Source organism: Colobus angolensis, unplaced genomic scaffold, assembly GCF_000951035.1.
Source record: "Colobus angolensis palliatus isolate OR3802 unplaced genomic scaffold, Cang.pa_1.0 Scaffold37, whole genome shotgun sequence".
NCBI classification, from domain to species: domain Eukaryota; kingdom Metazoa; phylum Chordata; class Mammalia; order Primates; family Cercopithecidae; genus Colobus; species Colobus angolensis.
Window position 1 is genome coordinate 2,283,934 of NW_012117043.1, and position 16,265 is coordinate 2,300,198.

Genomic DNA, 16,265 nt, shown 5'->3' on the forward strand with positions numbered 1-16,265 from the left:
GGTAGGAAATATTCCATTATAACTTGAAGTTTTCCATTCTGGCTATTATAAATAATGCTGTTGTGAATAGTCTTATATACAAATTATTTCTCTCATGTCTGAGTATATGTGTAGGATGAACTCCTAGCAGTGACTTACCGGATTAAGGGGTATTTGTATTTCAATTTTGATTAATATGGTGAGAAAATTTTATCAAATTTTTGGATTTTTTGAGGAGCTCTTAAATAAGTGTCAGTGTACATAGTTTAATTTAGTTATATAGTCCCTTTTATTTTAGCTTCATCTCCTATCACATTTAGTACCCGGTATTATCAATTATTGTGGCTTTTAAAGATCCTGTGATGTAAACTAATTTGAGTGTTTTTTTTTTTTCCCCCAAGCACTACCTTGCACTTTTACTTAGGACTGCTAAATCAGTCATCCGTCTGACTTAGCAGGCTTAAGTGAATACACATACACACACACAGTTTTAAAGATATATAGTTATAATATATAAATCTATGTATATAAATATATGTAGTTATAAAGTTTTAAGTGGAAAATTTCTGACTTATTTAAAGACAGTGTGAATAGTGTGATGATCCCTAAGGAACCCACCAGTCATCATTTTATGACTATTCTTGTTTCATTAGCATTTATTTCCTTCCCTCCAGATTATTTTGAACCCTCCCCAGATGTCATATCAGTTTATTGGTTAACATTTCCTTACTTATTTCTAAAAGATTAGGTATCTTAAAAATGTAACCATACTATTGTAAGGGAGGAAAACTTCTCTAACCTCTCAGGGTTTCTGGCTGGGCCAAAAAATTAAACTGATATAAGAGAAATTAACAGGAGAAAAGCATACAAATGTTTATTTCAGAAAATTTACAAGTACATATGTGTCCGAACAGAGAAATGAAGACTTAAGGAAGTGGCGGCCAGGCACCGTGGCTCACACCTGTAATCTCAGCACTTTGGGAGCCCGAGGCAGGCGGATTGCCTGAACTCAGGAGTTCGAGACCAGCCTGGGCAACACGGTGAAACCCCGGCTTTACTAAAATACAAAAAATTAGCCGGGTGTGGTGGCATGCGCCTGTAATCCCAGCTACTCGGGAGGCTGAGGCAGGAGAATAGTTTGAACCTGGCAGGCGGAGGTCGCAGCGAGCCCAGATCTGCCATAGCACTCCAGCCTGGGTGACAGAGCAAGACTCCATCTAAAAAAAAAGGAGAGAAGTGGCTCAGCCTAAGCTCTTTTTTTTGTTTTTGTTTTTGTTTTTTGAGATGGAGCCTTGCTCTTGCTCTGTCCCCCAGGACGGAGTGCAAGCGTTGGCATGATCTTGGCTCACTGTAACCTCTGCCTCCCAGGTTCAAGCTATTCTCCTGCCTCAGCCTCCTGAGAGGCTGGGATTACAGTGCCCACCACCACGCCTGGCATATATATATATATATATGTATTTTTTTTTTTAACTAGAGATGAGGTTTCACCATATTGGCCAGACTGATCTCGCACTCCTAACCTCGGCCTCCCAAAGTGATCCACCCGCCTCGGCCTCCCAAAGTGCTGGGATTACAGGCATAAGCCATCGTACCCAGCTTCGGCCTAAGTTCTTACATGCTAGGTTGAACAAAGAATGACATTTATGGAAAAGTATCTAGGAAGATAAGGGCTAGTTTAACAATGTTCATTTATACAGATTTCTTTCATCTGGCCTTCACATCTCCGGTGATTAAAATGTTCCTTCCTGGTGTGTAGGAAGGTCATCTTTCACTTGGGGGCTTCCTTTCAGGAATCAAAGAGCCAGTCAGAGTGTCTTTCTTACATCTGCTGTTTTTCAAATGCCTTTAGCTCAAAATAATCAATATGCCAAAGAGGTATATTCTGGAGTGATTTGTCCTGAACTCCTTATCATTATCAATATAGTTATCATTATATCATTATCATTATCAATATCATCATTATAGTTTTCATTATCAATATAGTTTTAAGGAACCTCTGTCATGTGTGAGGTTGAGCATTTTTCCTTCTTTATCCTTTTTTTTTTTTTTTATGAGACAGATTCTTGCTCTGTCATCCAGGCTGGAATACAGTGGCACAATTGTAGTTCACTGCAGCCCCCAACTCCTGGGGGCTCAAAAGGTCCTCTTACTTCAGCCTCCTGCGTAGCTAGGGCTACAGGTGTGTGCCACCATACCCAACTAATTTTTTGTTTTTATTTTTTGTAGATACAGAGTTTCGCCCTGTCTCAAGTGATCCTTCTGCCTCAGCTTCCCAAAGTGTTGGGAGTATAGGCGTGAGCAGACACAGAGCACCTTTTCATATGATTCAGAACCATTTATATTTCCTGACTTTACTTTTTTTGCTTCTTGTTCGTATTATATTGGTCTTGTATCCTGTAATATTGTTGAGTTCACTTATTATTATTATTATTATGTGGACTTAGGACTTGATGGGAGCTGCAACTGTGGATATTCTTGTGTTATTACTGCTGTTACTAGGAAAACTCTGAACCATTACCTGTGACATTTGCTGTAGATCTTTTGTAGATGATCATTGTTAGGTTAAAAAAGATATTTTTGTTATATTTTTTATTCTTATGATTAGGTATAGAGTCTAATTGAATACTTTTTCTGCGTCTGCTGAAATATTAATATGATTAATTATGTTAATAGATTTTATAATGCCAAACTATTACTGTTGCTTGGGTATATCTAATTCGGTTATGAGAGTTTATTTTTTTTCATATATGTTGCTATTTAGTTTGCTGATATTTTGTTTAGGATTTTTGCAACTATGTGTATCAATGGGAGTGACCTATAATTTTATAATTTTCTTGTCTTGAACTACCTTTATTTAGTTTGGACATCAATCTTATGCTAGTTTTATGTAAATAGTTGGTGGGGTGTGGGATGGTTTTCTGATCTCATGGGGAAGGTGTATAAGATTGAAACTGGTGCCAATAAAACATTAAAAAATTGCTGATTCAGGCCGGCTATGATGGCTTATGCCTGTAATTGTAGCACTTTGGGAGGTTGAGGCAGGTGGATCACCTGAGGTTAGGAGTATGAGACCAGGCTGGCCAACATGGTGAAACCCTGTCTCTACTAAAAATACAAAAATTAGCCAGGCATGGCGGTACCTGACTATAGTCCCAGCTGCTCAGAAGGCTGAGGTAGGAGAATCATTTGAACTCAGGAGGCAGAGGTTGCAGTGAGCTGAGATCATGCCACTGCACTCCAGCCTGGGTGACAGAGTGAGACTCTGTCTCAAAAAAAAAAAAAAAAAAAAAAAAATTTGCTGGTTCAATTTTTAAAATGAGTACATATATATAATATATAATGATTTTATATAGTAACTTTTCTTCTTTCTATTCAATTGTATAAATTACATCAACTTTTAATGAATACTTCTCCTTCTCAAGTATTTTGAAAGCATGAAAATAGTGGGAATTATACAATAATATTCCTCAAAGCTTACAATTTATTTTATTCTCCCTGTCAGGTGCTCAAAAATGTGATAACTTTGCTGAAAAAAGACCCCTCCTTGGTGTTTGTAAGAGCATTGGATCCTCTGGGTAAGGAAATTTTAAAAATTCTTTGCATCACCTATTACAAATTTGTATTATTCCAGAGGGAAAACTTTGATGTTATAAAACCTTTGTAACCATAAGACTAAGCTCTCATAGGAGAGAAGAAGAAGGAAGTAAAACATAGTTAGGGTTTCTAACAGTAAATGACATTTATTGATGCTATAGCATGTGCCTGATACTGTTCTAAAGGTGTTGCATGAATTTTCTTTTTTGTTTCTTACCACAATACTGTGAACAAATACAAATATCTTTCCAGTTAGTGCATTCCCTCCAATTGAATTTCTGGCTGCAAGGAAAGCTAGGAATGATTATGGTTTTGTTAGTAAGGAAAATGATCAAAATGGATATTAGGTTGGCTACTAGCAGTCTCTGCCCCATGCTCTCAGTAAATAGTGTGCACTTCAGATCATGTAGCATTGGAGAAGGGAAGAATGTGTTAATAATATAACATGGTTAGGTCTTGGAGTCTTGATTATTGTTTCCTAATGGTATAGTTTGACCTCATAGGCTACAAGACACATTTCTTCAAGTGTAAATTTTTGGATTGAAGAAGACATACAGCCTTTGAGAATTTACTGTATACTCAGCACTTTGCCAGGTATAGGATAAGGATACAAAATCATGAAAACCTAATTTCTTCCCCCAGAGACTTATGAATGTGGCTGAAAAGAAAAAGTACAACACATGCAAAATAATTATGAAATAATGATGTATGACAGGAATTCAGAGAAGGGAGAGATCAGTGTGCATGAATTAACGAGAAAAAGCCTTATGGAGAAGGAGCAGCATAGGTTAGATCTTAAGGAATGAGAAATATTGCAGCAGATGAGAAGCACTGCCAGAGCAGGCTATAATATAGTAGTGGAAGAGAAACTGAAATAAATATATTTAAGAATGCTAAGAGTCTGTGGGCCGGGCATGGTGGCTCACTCCTATAATCCCAGCACTTTAGGAGGCTGAGGCAGGCAGATCACTTGAGGTCAGCAGATCGAGATCAGCCTTGCCAACAAGGCGAAACCCTGTCTCTACTAAAAATGCAAAAATTAGCCCAGTGTGGTGGCATGTGCCTGTAATCCTAACTACTCGAAAGGCTGAGGCACGAGAATTGCTTGAACCACCCGGGAGGCAGAGGTTGTGGTGCACCACTGTACTCCAGCCTGGGTGACAGTGAGACTCTGTCTCAAAAAAAAAAAAAAAAAAAAAGAGTTTGTGACTTAGATTTAATGCCATCTGCAAAACAGGTGAAAACAACTATTGCAGTGCTCTGAAACTCAACCAAAAACATAATAATCTGAAAAGTGTTTAAGCTTGAGAAACTGCTAATCTTCGCACAACAGCAGTGGGAATCTGTGGCATTCATGCCTACAGCTGCTCCCATCCCACTCCACACTTTCTCTCTTCCAAGTTTGGTTGGTTGGTTGGTTATAGAGGGTCTTCCAGGGTGAGAAGGGTTTTGAGGACTAGTACCTTACCTGCTGTGCTTGGAAAATTTTCACTCATCTCTGAGTGGCAGTTATTGCATATGCCTGCCAGCACTGTGGAAATTACTGTCTTGATGGCATGTGTGCTTTGAGAGCCAGTGGCTCTTTCAGCCTAAGATAATGGTTAGCTGAGGCTTCATGCATATGCAGAGGAGCCATGAAAAAGGGTTGAGGGGGAAGAAAAATCTGGGTAGATGTGCAGATCCTTTGGCAAAGGAAAACAACTTTTGTTGACCTGGGGTATTTGAGTGAATCTTCTGTTGAATAGTTGGCTGCCCACTAAGATACATAGATAACATGGCCAGACCCAGCTTTAAAGTAATGGAAGAATAAAAGAAATAATAAAACTGAACAGAGAAATCAGCAATTGAAAATTGTGGAAGAAGACAGATCTAATAGAATCCAGAGTAATGTTATACTGTATTATATAAAATGTCTATTTTTTTTTCTTTTTTTTTTTGAGACGGAGTCTCGCTCCATCGCCCAGGCTGGAGTGCAGTGGTGCGATCTCGGCTCACTGCAAGCTCCGCCTCCTGGGTTCACGCCATTCTCCTGCCTCAGCCTCCCAAGTAGCTGGGACTACAGGCACCCGCCACTGCGCCCGGCCAATTTTTTGTATTTTTAATAGAGACGGGGTTTCACCGTGGTCTCGATCTCCTGACCTTGTGATCCGCCCGCCTCGGCCTCCCAAAGTGCTGAGATTACAGGCGTGAGCCACTGCGCCCAGCTTAAAATGTCTATTTTTAAATATAAAATTATGACACATGCCAAGAAACAGGAAATTGTGGCAGTGAGAAAAAGGCAGACAATAGAAATCATACCTGATTGGTCTTCGGCAAAGCCTGAGTCCTGTCCTCTCGCTCTGCCTTCTGGACAGCATGAGCTTCGCCACTAGCTCCACGTTCTCCACCAACTACTGGTCTCTGGGCTTTGTCCAGGTGCCCAGCTGTGGCACCCAGCCAGTCAGCAGCGTGGCCAGCATCTATGCAGGCACCGGGGGCTCTGGTTCCCGGATCTCCGGGTCCCACTCCACCAGCTTCTGGGGCAGCATGGGGTCCAGGGGCCTGGCTGTGTGGATGGCCGGGGGCCTGGCAGGACTGGGAGGCATCCAGAACGAGAAAGAGACCATGCAAAGCCTGAATGACTGCCTGGCCTCCTACCTGGACAGAGTGAGGAGTGTGGAGACTGGAAACCAGAAGCTGGAGAGCAAAATCCGGGAGCACCTGGAGAGGAAGGGACCCCAGATCAGAGACTGGAGCCATTACTTCAAGGCCATTGAGGACCTGAGGGTTCAGATCTTCCCAAATACTGTGGACAATGCCTGCATCATTCTGCAGATCAACAATGCCCGTCTTGCTGCTGATGACTTCAGAGTCAAGTATGAGACAGAGCTGGCCATGCCCTAGTCTGTGGAGAGTGACATCCATGGGCTCCGCAAGGTCACTGATGACACCAGTGTCAACGGCTGCAGCTGGAGACAAAGATCGAGGCTCTCAAGGAGGGGCTGCTCTTCATGAAGAAAAACCACGAAGAGAAAGTAAAAGGCCTACAAGCCCAGATTGCCAGCTCTGGGTTGATCATGGAGGTAGATGCCCCCAAATCTCAGGATCTCACCAAGATCATGGCAGACATCTGGGCCCAATATGATGAGCTGGCTCAGAAGAACCAAGAGGAGCTGGACAAGTACTGGTCTCAGCAGATTGAGGAGAGCACCACAGTGGTCACCATGCAGTCTGTCGAGGTTGGAGCTGCTGAGTTGATGCTCATGGAGCTGAGATGTACAGTCCAGTCCTTGGATATTGACCTGGACTCCATGAGGAATCTGAAGGCCAGCTTGGAGAACAGCCTGAGTGGGGTGGAGGCCCGCTATACCCTGCAGATGGAGCAGCTCAACTGGATCCTGCTACACCTAGAGTCAGAGCTGGCATAGACCCGGCAGAGGAACAGGAGTAGGAGGCCCTGCTGAACATCAAGGTCAAGCTGGAGACTGAGATCGTCACCTACAGTCACCTGCTGGAAGATGGCGAGGACTTCGGTCTTGGTGATGCCCTGGACAGCAGCAACTCCAGGCAAACCATCCAGAAGACCACCTCCCGCAGGATAGTGGATGGCAGAGTGGTGTCTGAGACCAACAACATCAAAGTTCTGAGATATTAAGCCAGCAGAAGCAGGGTACCCTTTGGGGAGCAGGAGGCCAATAAAAAGTTCAGAGGTCAAAAAAAAAAAAGAAAAAAAAAGAAAGAAATCATACCTGATTATCTCCAGATGTTAAATTTTACAGGTAAAGATTTTAAAGGAGCTATTATAAATATGTTCTAAGAACTAAATGAGCTATGTATAAAGCGTTAAAGGAAAGGGTTATAGCAATAACTCAATAAATAGAGAATCTCAGCAAGGAGTTAGAATTTATGTAAGACTCAAGTGGAACTTCTGCTGTTGAAAGGATATAAAAGATACAGAAAGTGAAATAGGTCTGGATGCAGTGGCTCACACCTATAATCCCAGCACTTTGGGAGGCCAAGGTGGGTGGATCGCTTGAGCTCAGAAGTTCAAGAACAGCCTGGGCAACATGGTGAAACTATGTCTCTACCAAAAAAATACAAAAAAATTAGCTGGGCTTGGTGGCACATGCCTGTGGTCCCAGCTACTTGGGAGGCTGAGGTGGGAGGATTGCTTGAGCCTGAGAGGCAGAGGTTGCAGTGAGCCCAGATCTCACCACTGCACTCCAACCTGAATGACAGAGTGAGACCCAGTCTCAAAAAAAAAAAAAAAAAAAAAAGTTCATAAGTGGTTTTATGGATGTAGATCTAATATGTCTTGTTAAGTTTTTGTCTAAATGTTTGTAGTGGGTAAGCGTATGGTGATGTTGAATAGAGTAGACTCTTTAGTAACTACTGTTGGGGAGGAATAATTTTCTCTCCTCTCAAATTCTTTGGGGAGAGGGCTGCAATTTAAACTGACGAAAGGCAGATTAGCAAGAGGACAAAAAATCAGATTTAATTACATATGTACATATTGGAGTTTGCAAAAAAAAAAATGTGACTTAAGGTGGGTGGTTTATATATCATCTCAATAGGAGATGGGGATGGAGAGGGACACAAGGGCACATTTTGTAGGACGAATGACTTTAGAATGAGAGCGGAAGAAAGGGCACTTGTGACTTTTTAGAAAATTAAGGTGGTCCTTAGGAGAAAAGACAGGAGATGCAATAGTTTTGTAACAATATCTTTTTGGGTGTGATCCTAGAAGAGATTAAGTTGCCCCAGGGGAGGAGATTTATGGCAAATGAGGTTTTTTGGAGGCCTCTGCTCTGCTTTTAGATAGATAAAGGATACTAGGAACTTGACTGCCATCAACAATCCATGAGTCGATACATACATGCATACATGCATACATACATACATACAGTTAAGTTTATGACAGTTGAGTTTGTGTGTTCATTTATTTATTTTAGAGACAGAGTCTCCCTCTTCACCCAGGCCCAGGTGCAGTGGTCCAATCATAGCTCACTATAATCTTGAACTCCTGGGCTCAAGAGATCCTCCCATCTCAGCCTCCTGAGTAGCTGGGACTATAAGTCATGCCACTATGTTTGGCTAATTAAAACAAAAATTTTTTTTTGAAGAGAAAAGGTCTCACAATGTTACCCAGGCTGGTCTTGAACTCCTGGCTTCAAGCAATCGTCCCATCCCAGCCTCCCAAAATGTTGGAATTACAAGTATGAACCACCACATCTGGCCCAATCGTATTATTCTCATTTTATACATGAAGAAGCTAATAGAGGTTCAGTCACACAGTGAGTCATGAACCCAGGCTTCTACTTGATCCTCAAGCTATGTTCTTTCCAGGAACCATACTATTTGTCATTATGGAGGGCATTCCTCCATACATACACAGGCATATTCTGTCTATGGACTCTATTAAGGTTGCCCTAACCTCAGATTTATATATTTACACCTTTCTGACCAGTTATTTTCAGAGGTAATAAAGATTTCTTAAAAAAAAAAAAAAAAAGTAGGAGGTTATGTTAGGAGCAATTAAGCAATTTGTTTATCTCTTCCAGAGTACCTAGGACTACAGGTTGTGTGCCCCCTTGCTGGGCTAATCTTTGTATGTCTTTTTTTGAGAAGTGTCTGTTAATGTCTTTTGCCCACTTTTTAATGGTGTTGTTTTTTGCTTGTTGAACTGTTTAAATTCCTTATTAGATATTTGTTACACGCATAATTTATGCATATTTGTGAATCTATAAATATTCACTACAAATATTCACAAACTGTACATCCAACAAAGGTCTATAGATTGTTTGCTCTGTTGATATTCTCTTTTGCTGTGCAGAAGCTCTTTAATTAGTTCCCAATTGTCAATTTTGTTTTTGTTGCAGTTGCTTTTGAGGACTTTGCTAAGGCCAGCGTCCAGAATGGTATTTCCTAGGTTTTCTTCTAGGATTTTTATAGTTTAGGGAGTCCTTTCCCCATTGCTTGTCATTGTCGACTTTGTTGAAGATCAGATGGTTGTAGATATATGCAGTTTTATTTCTGGGTTCTTTTTTCTGTTCCATTGGTCTCTGTGTCTGTTTTTGTGCTGGCATCATGCTGTTTTGGTTACTGTAGCCTTATAGTATAGTTTGAAGTCAGGTAATATGATGCCTTAGCTTTGTTCTTTTTGCCTGGGATTGCTTTGGTTATTCAGGCTCTTTTTTGTTCTATATGAGTTTTAGAGTAGTTTTTCTAATTTTGTGAAAAGTGACACTGGTAGTTTAATAGGAATGGTATTAAATCTATAGATTGCTTTGGCTAGTTTGACCATTTTAACAATATTTATTCTTCCAATCCATGAGCATAGAATGGTTTTCCATTTGTTTGTATCATCTCTGCTTTCTTTCAGCAGCGTCTTGTCGTTCTCCTTATATCTTTAACCTCATGGTTAGATGTATTTCTAGGTATTATGTGTACGTGTGTGTGTGTGTGCACGCGCGTGCGCCCATTGCAAATGGGATTGTATTCTTGATTTAGCTCTCAGTTTGGATGTTATTCATATATAGAAATGTTACTGATCTTTCTACATTGATTTTTTTATCTTGAAACTTACCGAAGTTGTTTATTAGATCTAGAAGCTTTTGGGTGGAGTCTTTCGGGTCTTCTAGGTATACAATCATATTGCCAGTGAAGAGAGATAGTTTGACTTTTTTATTTTTTCCTATTTGAATGCCTTTTATTTCTTTCTCTTGCCTGATTGCTCTGGCAAACAGTAGCTTCTTAAGAGAGTTTTTGTGTTAGGCGTATATTTTGATGCAGTGTCTCTGCATAAGCAAAAGATACTTCTGTTATTTTAGTACGTTTGACGTATACCATTTAGTTACTTAGAATTTTTCAGTGTGGAAAAGGACTTCCCCAATTTTATTTTATTATTTTTTTTTCTTCATGTAAACACATCGTTTAATGAACTCAAAGGAAGTCTCCTTTACATGATAGCAATAATATAAGAAGAACATGGCTATTAGAAAATTGTGGTTGCTAATTTCAGGAACACTATTATTTAAAAGTCCAGTGCCAACTTATGTCCAATACAAAGTAATTTCAAGAATGGGTAGATTCCTTCACCTGTTTCCAGTTTTTTAAATAAAGTAACAAAAAACAGCAGGCAACTGACGATGTAGAACAGATGTAAGTGCTTCCAAAATAATTTAAGTTAGTGAGACTCTGTTTATAGGCATAAATATAGGTGATACGAGGAACCATTCAGGGAACCAGTGAAGTCTGATGGAGAAAGCCACACATAATCATGAAGTGTCTGCTTAGAGACATTCTCCAATTTCACATGTACTTTGAGAATGTTTTCTTTATCTTGCCCATCTTTATTTCTTTCTTGGTATTAGCACAGTGCCCTGTATCTAGTAGAGCCTCATATATATATATTTTTTGCCTAAGTGAATTTTAGGAAGCTTGCTATACAAGTAGTTACACTCGTCCTTTATTTTTTAGTATCACATTTTTATGATTGAGAATATCTCTTAATCTAAGGAATCATATGTACTGTCCCTAGGTGTTTACATTTTCATACCCAGTTGGGTACAAAACCTAAGGACATCCCTCCATTTGGAGAGGAATGGGATGTGCAGGTTGCTCTCCGTCTCCCTGGCACATGCTTTATTGAGCACCCATGTAGTTCAGACTTTGTCAAGTTGCTTATATTCACAATTAATACTGCCTACTAAATTATTCTTGGGAAAATTCACGAAGATTTTCTTTTGATGTATAACTTTTATTTATTTTTTTATTTTTTGAGACGGAGTCTTGGCTCTTGTCACCAGACTGGAGTGCAGTGGCGTGATCTTGGCTCACTGCAACCTCCACCTCCTGGGTTCAAGCGATTCTCCTGCCTCAGCTTCCCAAGTAGCTGGGACTGCAGGCACGTGCCACCACGTCCAGCTAATTTTTGTATTTTTAGTAGAGTTGGGGTTTCACTATTTTGGCCAGGATGGTCCCGATCTCCTGACCTTGTGATCCGCCCGCCTCGGCCCCCCAAAGTGCTGGGATTACAGGTGGGTGCAACTGGGCTGGCCAGCTTTTCATTTTTATAAATTCATAGTGCCTTTTTTAAAAAAAGGGGAATTGCTATGGAAAGTGTCAAAGTCAAAATAAAAATATAGAGATGAATCTCTATGCAAAACATTCTATTTGAGAATGTACGTAAAACAGAATTGCAATGTGGGGCACATACACAGATTGGGGTGGTTTTGGTATGTCTGAAGAACAAAGAAAAGCTTGGGAAATTAGAGAAATGCAACATATTGTTTTAGAAGAAAGCTCATTGGCGCTAGAGTGACAACGGTGGAGTCATGCTAGTTCGTTTCAGCAGTTACCAGTTATAACTGATCTTAGGGTTACAGCAGGCAGTTTCAGCAGCTGGGCTTTATGGCTAATTTTTGGAGCAGGTGCTATGTGCCCCAAGTGCTTTCCTCCACTGGCCCCTCAACTCTGATTTAGTTGGGTAAGACAAAAATGACCTAATTTGTATGATTAGCTCTCACCAGATAATCCCAGTTGTTCATATTTTATCCTTTAGTAATAAATACATTGCACCTAGCCCAAAATTTAACATACTGTCTCTTATTGCATTGATGACAGTCATTAAAGTGCCATTTATTTAGGTATTCTAGTGTTTTGTTTTGTTGTGTTTTGAGAGATCATACCATAATAATTCCAGATAAGTCATTTAAGCTCTTGGAAAGGGATAATGTTTATTGTGCCACTGTGTCATCCAGAAACTAAGGCAGTGTCTTGTGTAGTAATGTGAGACAGGGAGGAAACCAAAGTTTATTGTGTGTGATATGCTAAACAGTTCCCAGAATGTAGCTGTTTATGGTTAGAATCTTGTTGGCTACTATGAGTAATAGCAAAAGAGTAACATTATTCAAGAGCTGACTGCAGACCTTGAAGAATGTTTAATCCAATATATTATGATCACATTACACACATTATGTGAAAATATGATGTTTATGTAGAGAGAATCATAGACTATTGGAAGTGGAAAGAACCTTGAAGATCATGTCATTTAACTGCCTTGTGTTGTAAATGAAGAAAAGAGGTTAAGGGTTTGTCCAGAGGCTCCCATCATGCATTACCGTGATGGGAAAAAATTCTTCTAACAGTGAGCGAAAATTTCTTCATCTCAATTGGTTAGGAATCCCTTATCTCTTGTTATATAGGCATTCTGTGGCCATTGTTTCCAAGACAGGATTTCAATAATCAGAAAAATTAAAGTCTTTTGCCAAGCAAGGACATGTGAAAAAGTTATAGTTGACTATCAGTTATTACTTTGAATTTACTTTGAGAAAAGCAAAACAAATTTTTTTTTTTTTTTTTTTGAGACGGAGTCTCACTCTGTCGTCCAGGCTGGAGTGCAGTGGCGTGATCTTGGCTCACTGCAACCTCTACCTCCTGGGTTCAAGAAATTCTCCTGCCACAGCCTCCCAAGTAGCTAGAACTACAGGTGTGCACCACTGTGCCCTGCTAATTTTTGTATTTTTAGTAGAGATGGGGTTTCCCCATGTTGACCAGGCTGGTTTCGAACTCCTGGGCTCAAGTGATCCGCCCACCTTGGCCTCCCAAAGTGCTGGGATTACAGATGTGAGCCATTGCACATGGCTGAGAAAAACAAAATAATCTTAATAGCTAAATAGGAGGAATGACTTAATTTCAAAATTGACTGTTCATTAAGTAGAATACAGTTAATTCACAATATTAATATTTTTCTCTCATTATTACAAACTGGCAAAAGCGTCATCTTGGATTGGCAGAAGTCCATGGAGTGTTATGTATAAACCAGTTTCCTAAAGCTGCAGTTGTTAGGTGGAGGATAAGCACGGTGTCACCATCCTGAAGTGGTACTGCAGTGGCTTTATTTCAACATTTGTCTAATGTAAATAAGGGTTATGTTATTAAATAATTAGAAGTAGAGGCATATTGCTTGGGATAACAGGTATGTGACTCTTCTTTTTGTCATGAAAAATCCCAGAGCCCCTATATATACCTGATGTTTTCAATTTGACTGATTTTTGTCAGTTGTGTTTGCGAGGTCTGACCGATATTATTTGCATAGGCAGCAAAGAAGATTTATGCCATTTTCCCGGTCTTTGCTGCTTGTAGACATGTGCTCTTCCAACAGTTCCTTGGCACCAAATCCAGACACCAAGTCTTTCATTTGCCCATCTCTCTGGCATTTTTCAGGCTTTCTGTGGGTATCTGGATTTTCTTCTAGCTCTCTGCCATGGCTCTGTAGCTCTCTTTACTACTCAAAGAAAGGGCTTTACATCTTTGGTATACCATTTATGCTGACAGCTGCCACACTGGCATAGAGACGTTTTTAATGGGATGAGTTAGCATACTAGGCGATCCAATAACGGAGATGATTTGTGGTGCTCTGGGTTTTAGTATTAGCTTAGAACAACTAAGACCTCAGTGTCTGCTAGATATGATCTCTGTTTATCTGATTATGGATGTAGGAAATCTTAGGGAAATAAGATGACTTTACTGTTACTTCTATTTAATTACTCTTTCTCATGTGGTTTAGGGATATTTTTTGTAATATGTCTTTTTTTTTTTTTTTTTTTTGAGAGACGGAGTCTCGCTCTGTCGCCCGGGCTGGAGTGCAGTGGCCGGATCTCAACTCACTGCAAGCTCCGCCTCCCGGGTTCACGCCATTCTCCTGCCTCAGCCTCCGGAGTAGCTGGGACTACAGGCGCCCGCCACCTCGCTCGGCTAGTTTTTTGTATTTTTTAGTAGAGACGGGGTTTCACAGTGTTAGCCAGGATGGTCTCGATCTCCTGACCTCGTGATCCGCCCGTCTCGGCCTCCCAAAGTGCTGGGATTACAGGCTTGAGCCACTGCTCCTGGCCTGTAATATGTCTTAAAATGTTAACTTTGTCTTTGATAAACAGGAGTTACTAGTTTAAATGCTAATTGTATACATTTTTCATGACCCCAGTCCACTTAATTACTTAAAGCAAATTTTTAGTTTTTGTGTGGTGGTAAGGCAAAGGGCCCAGAACATTATACACCTGACTCACACTTAATACAGTTTTAAAACACATGCTGAACAGATCTTAGTGGGAGGTTAAGAGTAGTCTGTCAGTGTCAACGAATACACATATTATATTGTAAAATTGTAACCATGGGCTAGTTGTTTATGTATTTATTTTAAACTATAATATTTAAACTATGGACACATCTAAAGACTGTGTGAGATTATATTTGCAGACTTTGTATATTTTCTTGTGATACTGAAATTGGTACAGATCTCAAATGGTTTACCAAAATGGTTATTTGCAGGTGACCAAACCAAAGGAATACTGGTTTAATTTCTTACAGAACTGTCTTACTTGCTGTTTGATATATGTATTCCTGAAAATCTGTGCTGTTAGGGCCCTTGCTGGAAACAGATAGCATACTCAAATTGGGTAATTCAAAGAGAGTTTAAATAAAATAACACATGTGGGAGCTAAGACTCATTTTCCGTCCTCCCTTCCCCTCCCCTTCTCTTCCCTCCTACTGTCCCCCTCCCTTTACTTTCCCTCCCCTTCCTTGCCTTCCCTCCCCTTCCTTTCCCTTCCTTTCTCCCTCCTCTCTTTCCTAGACTGGATCTCACTCTGTACCCAGCCTGAAGTGCAATGGCTTGATCCTAGCTCACTGCAGCCTCAAATTCCTGGACTCAAACAAGCCTTACACCTTAACCTCCTGAATAGCTAGGACTACAGGCATGAACCACCATGTCTGGTTTATTATCATTTCTAAGCAAGAGGAGATAACCCTTAATAAAGCCTGCAGAGAAAGCGACATGAAGAGGGTTAGCAACAGGAACTGAGGCCTCTGGTGGATGGATTTAGCCTGTCTTCAGTAACTTGACAGTGAGACATCTTTTTTCTTTCTTTCTTTCTTTTTTTCTTTTTTTTTTTGAGTCAGAGTTTCACTCTGTCGCCCAGGCTGGAGTGCAGTGGCCAGATCTCAGCTCATTGCAAGCTCTGCCTCCCAGGATCACACCATTCTCCTGCCTCAGTCTCCCAAGTGGCTGGGACTACAGGCGCCTGCCACCATGCCCAGCTAATTTTTTATATTTTTAGTAGCCAGGATGGTCTCAATCTCCTGACCTTGTGATTTGCCCGCTTCCGCCTCCCAAAGTGCTGGGATTACAGGTGTGTGCCACTGTGCCCTGCCGACAGTGGGGCATCTTGTTTCTCCAGGGGCTTCCTACAGGGTCAACCCAATCAGAAACTAGGGGCTGGATTCTGAAGGTCCAGAGAGCCCAGTGATGCAATTCATAGGATATGGGTCAGTCTCCCAAGGCAAGGAACAAGATATTGAGAATGCAGTGTGTATTTGGAGGGGCAGTACACTTAATTCTACAAAATTTCACACTAAAATGGATAGAAATAGGCTTGGTGAAAATGTCTGCAACATTGTTTTCTGAACAATAATTTGAGTACAAAATTAGAACATTTAAAAGTTGTTTTATTGCTAATAAAAAAATTAAAAAAGTAAAAGATTTTACCTAAAAAAGACAAAGATGCCCTGATGGAATGGGGGTATAAGAAAGAGGCCGGGCGCGGTGGCTCATGCCTGTAATCCCAGCACTTTGGGAGGCCGAGACGGGCAGATCACGAGATCAGGAGATCAAGACCATCCTGGCTAACACGGTGAAACCCCGTCTCTACTAAAAA

At 40.6% G+C, this 16,265-nt stretch overlaps 1 protein-coding gene and 1 pseudogene across 1 annotated transcript in view; both read left to right on the top strand.

The window, feature by feature from the left end:
* The window catches only part of BCAS3 (breast carcinoma amplified sequence 3), a 655,658-nt gene that overhangs the window by 65,336 nt on the left and 574,057 nt on the right, over window positions 1-16,265 (top strand). The window contains exon 3 of the mRNA XM_011953652.1: window positions 3,482-3,554. The gene's annotated coding sequence lies outside the window, so the exon portion shown is untranslated. The remainder of the gene's footprint in view (window positions 1-3,481; window positions 3,555-16,265) is intronic.
* Window positions 5,929-7,207, top strand: LOC105520069 (annotated as a pseudogene).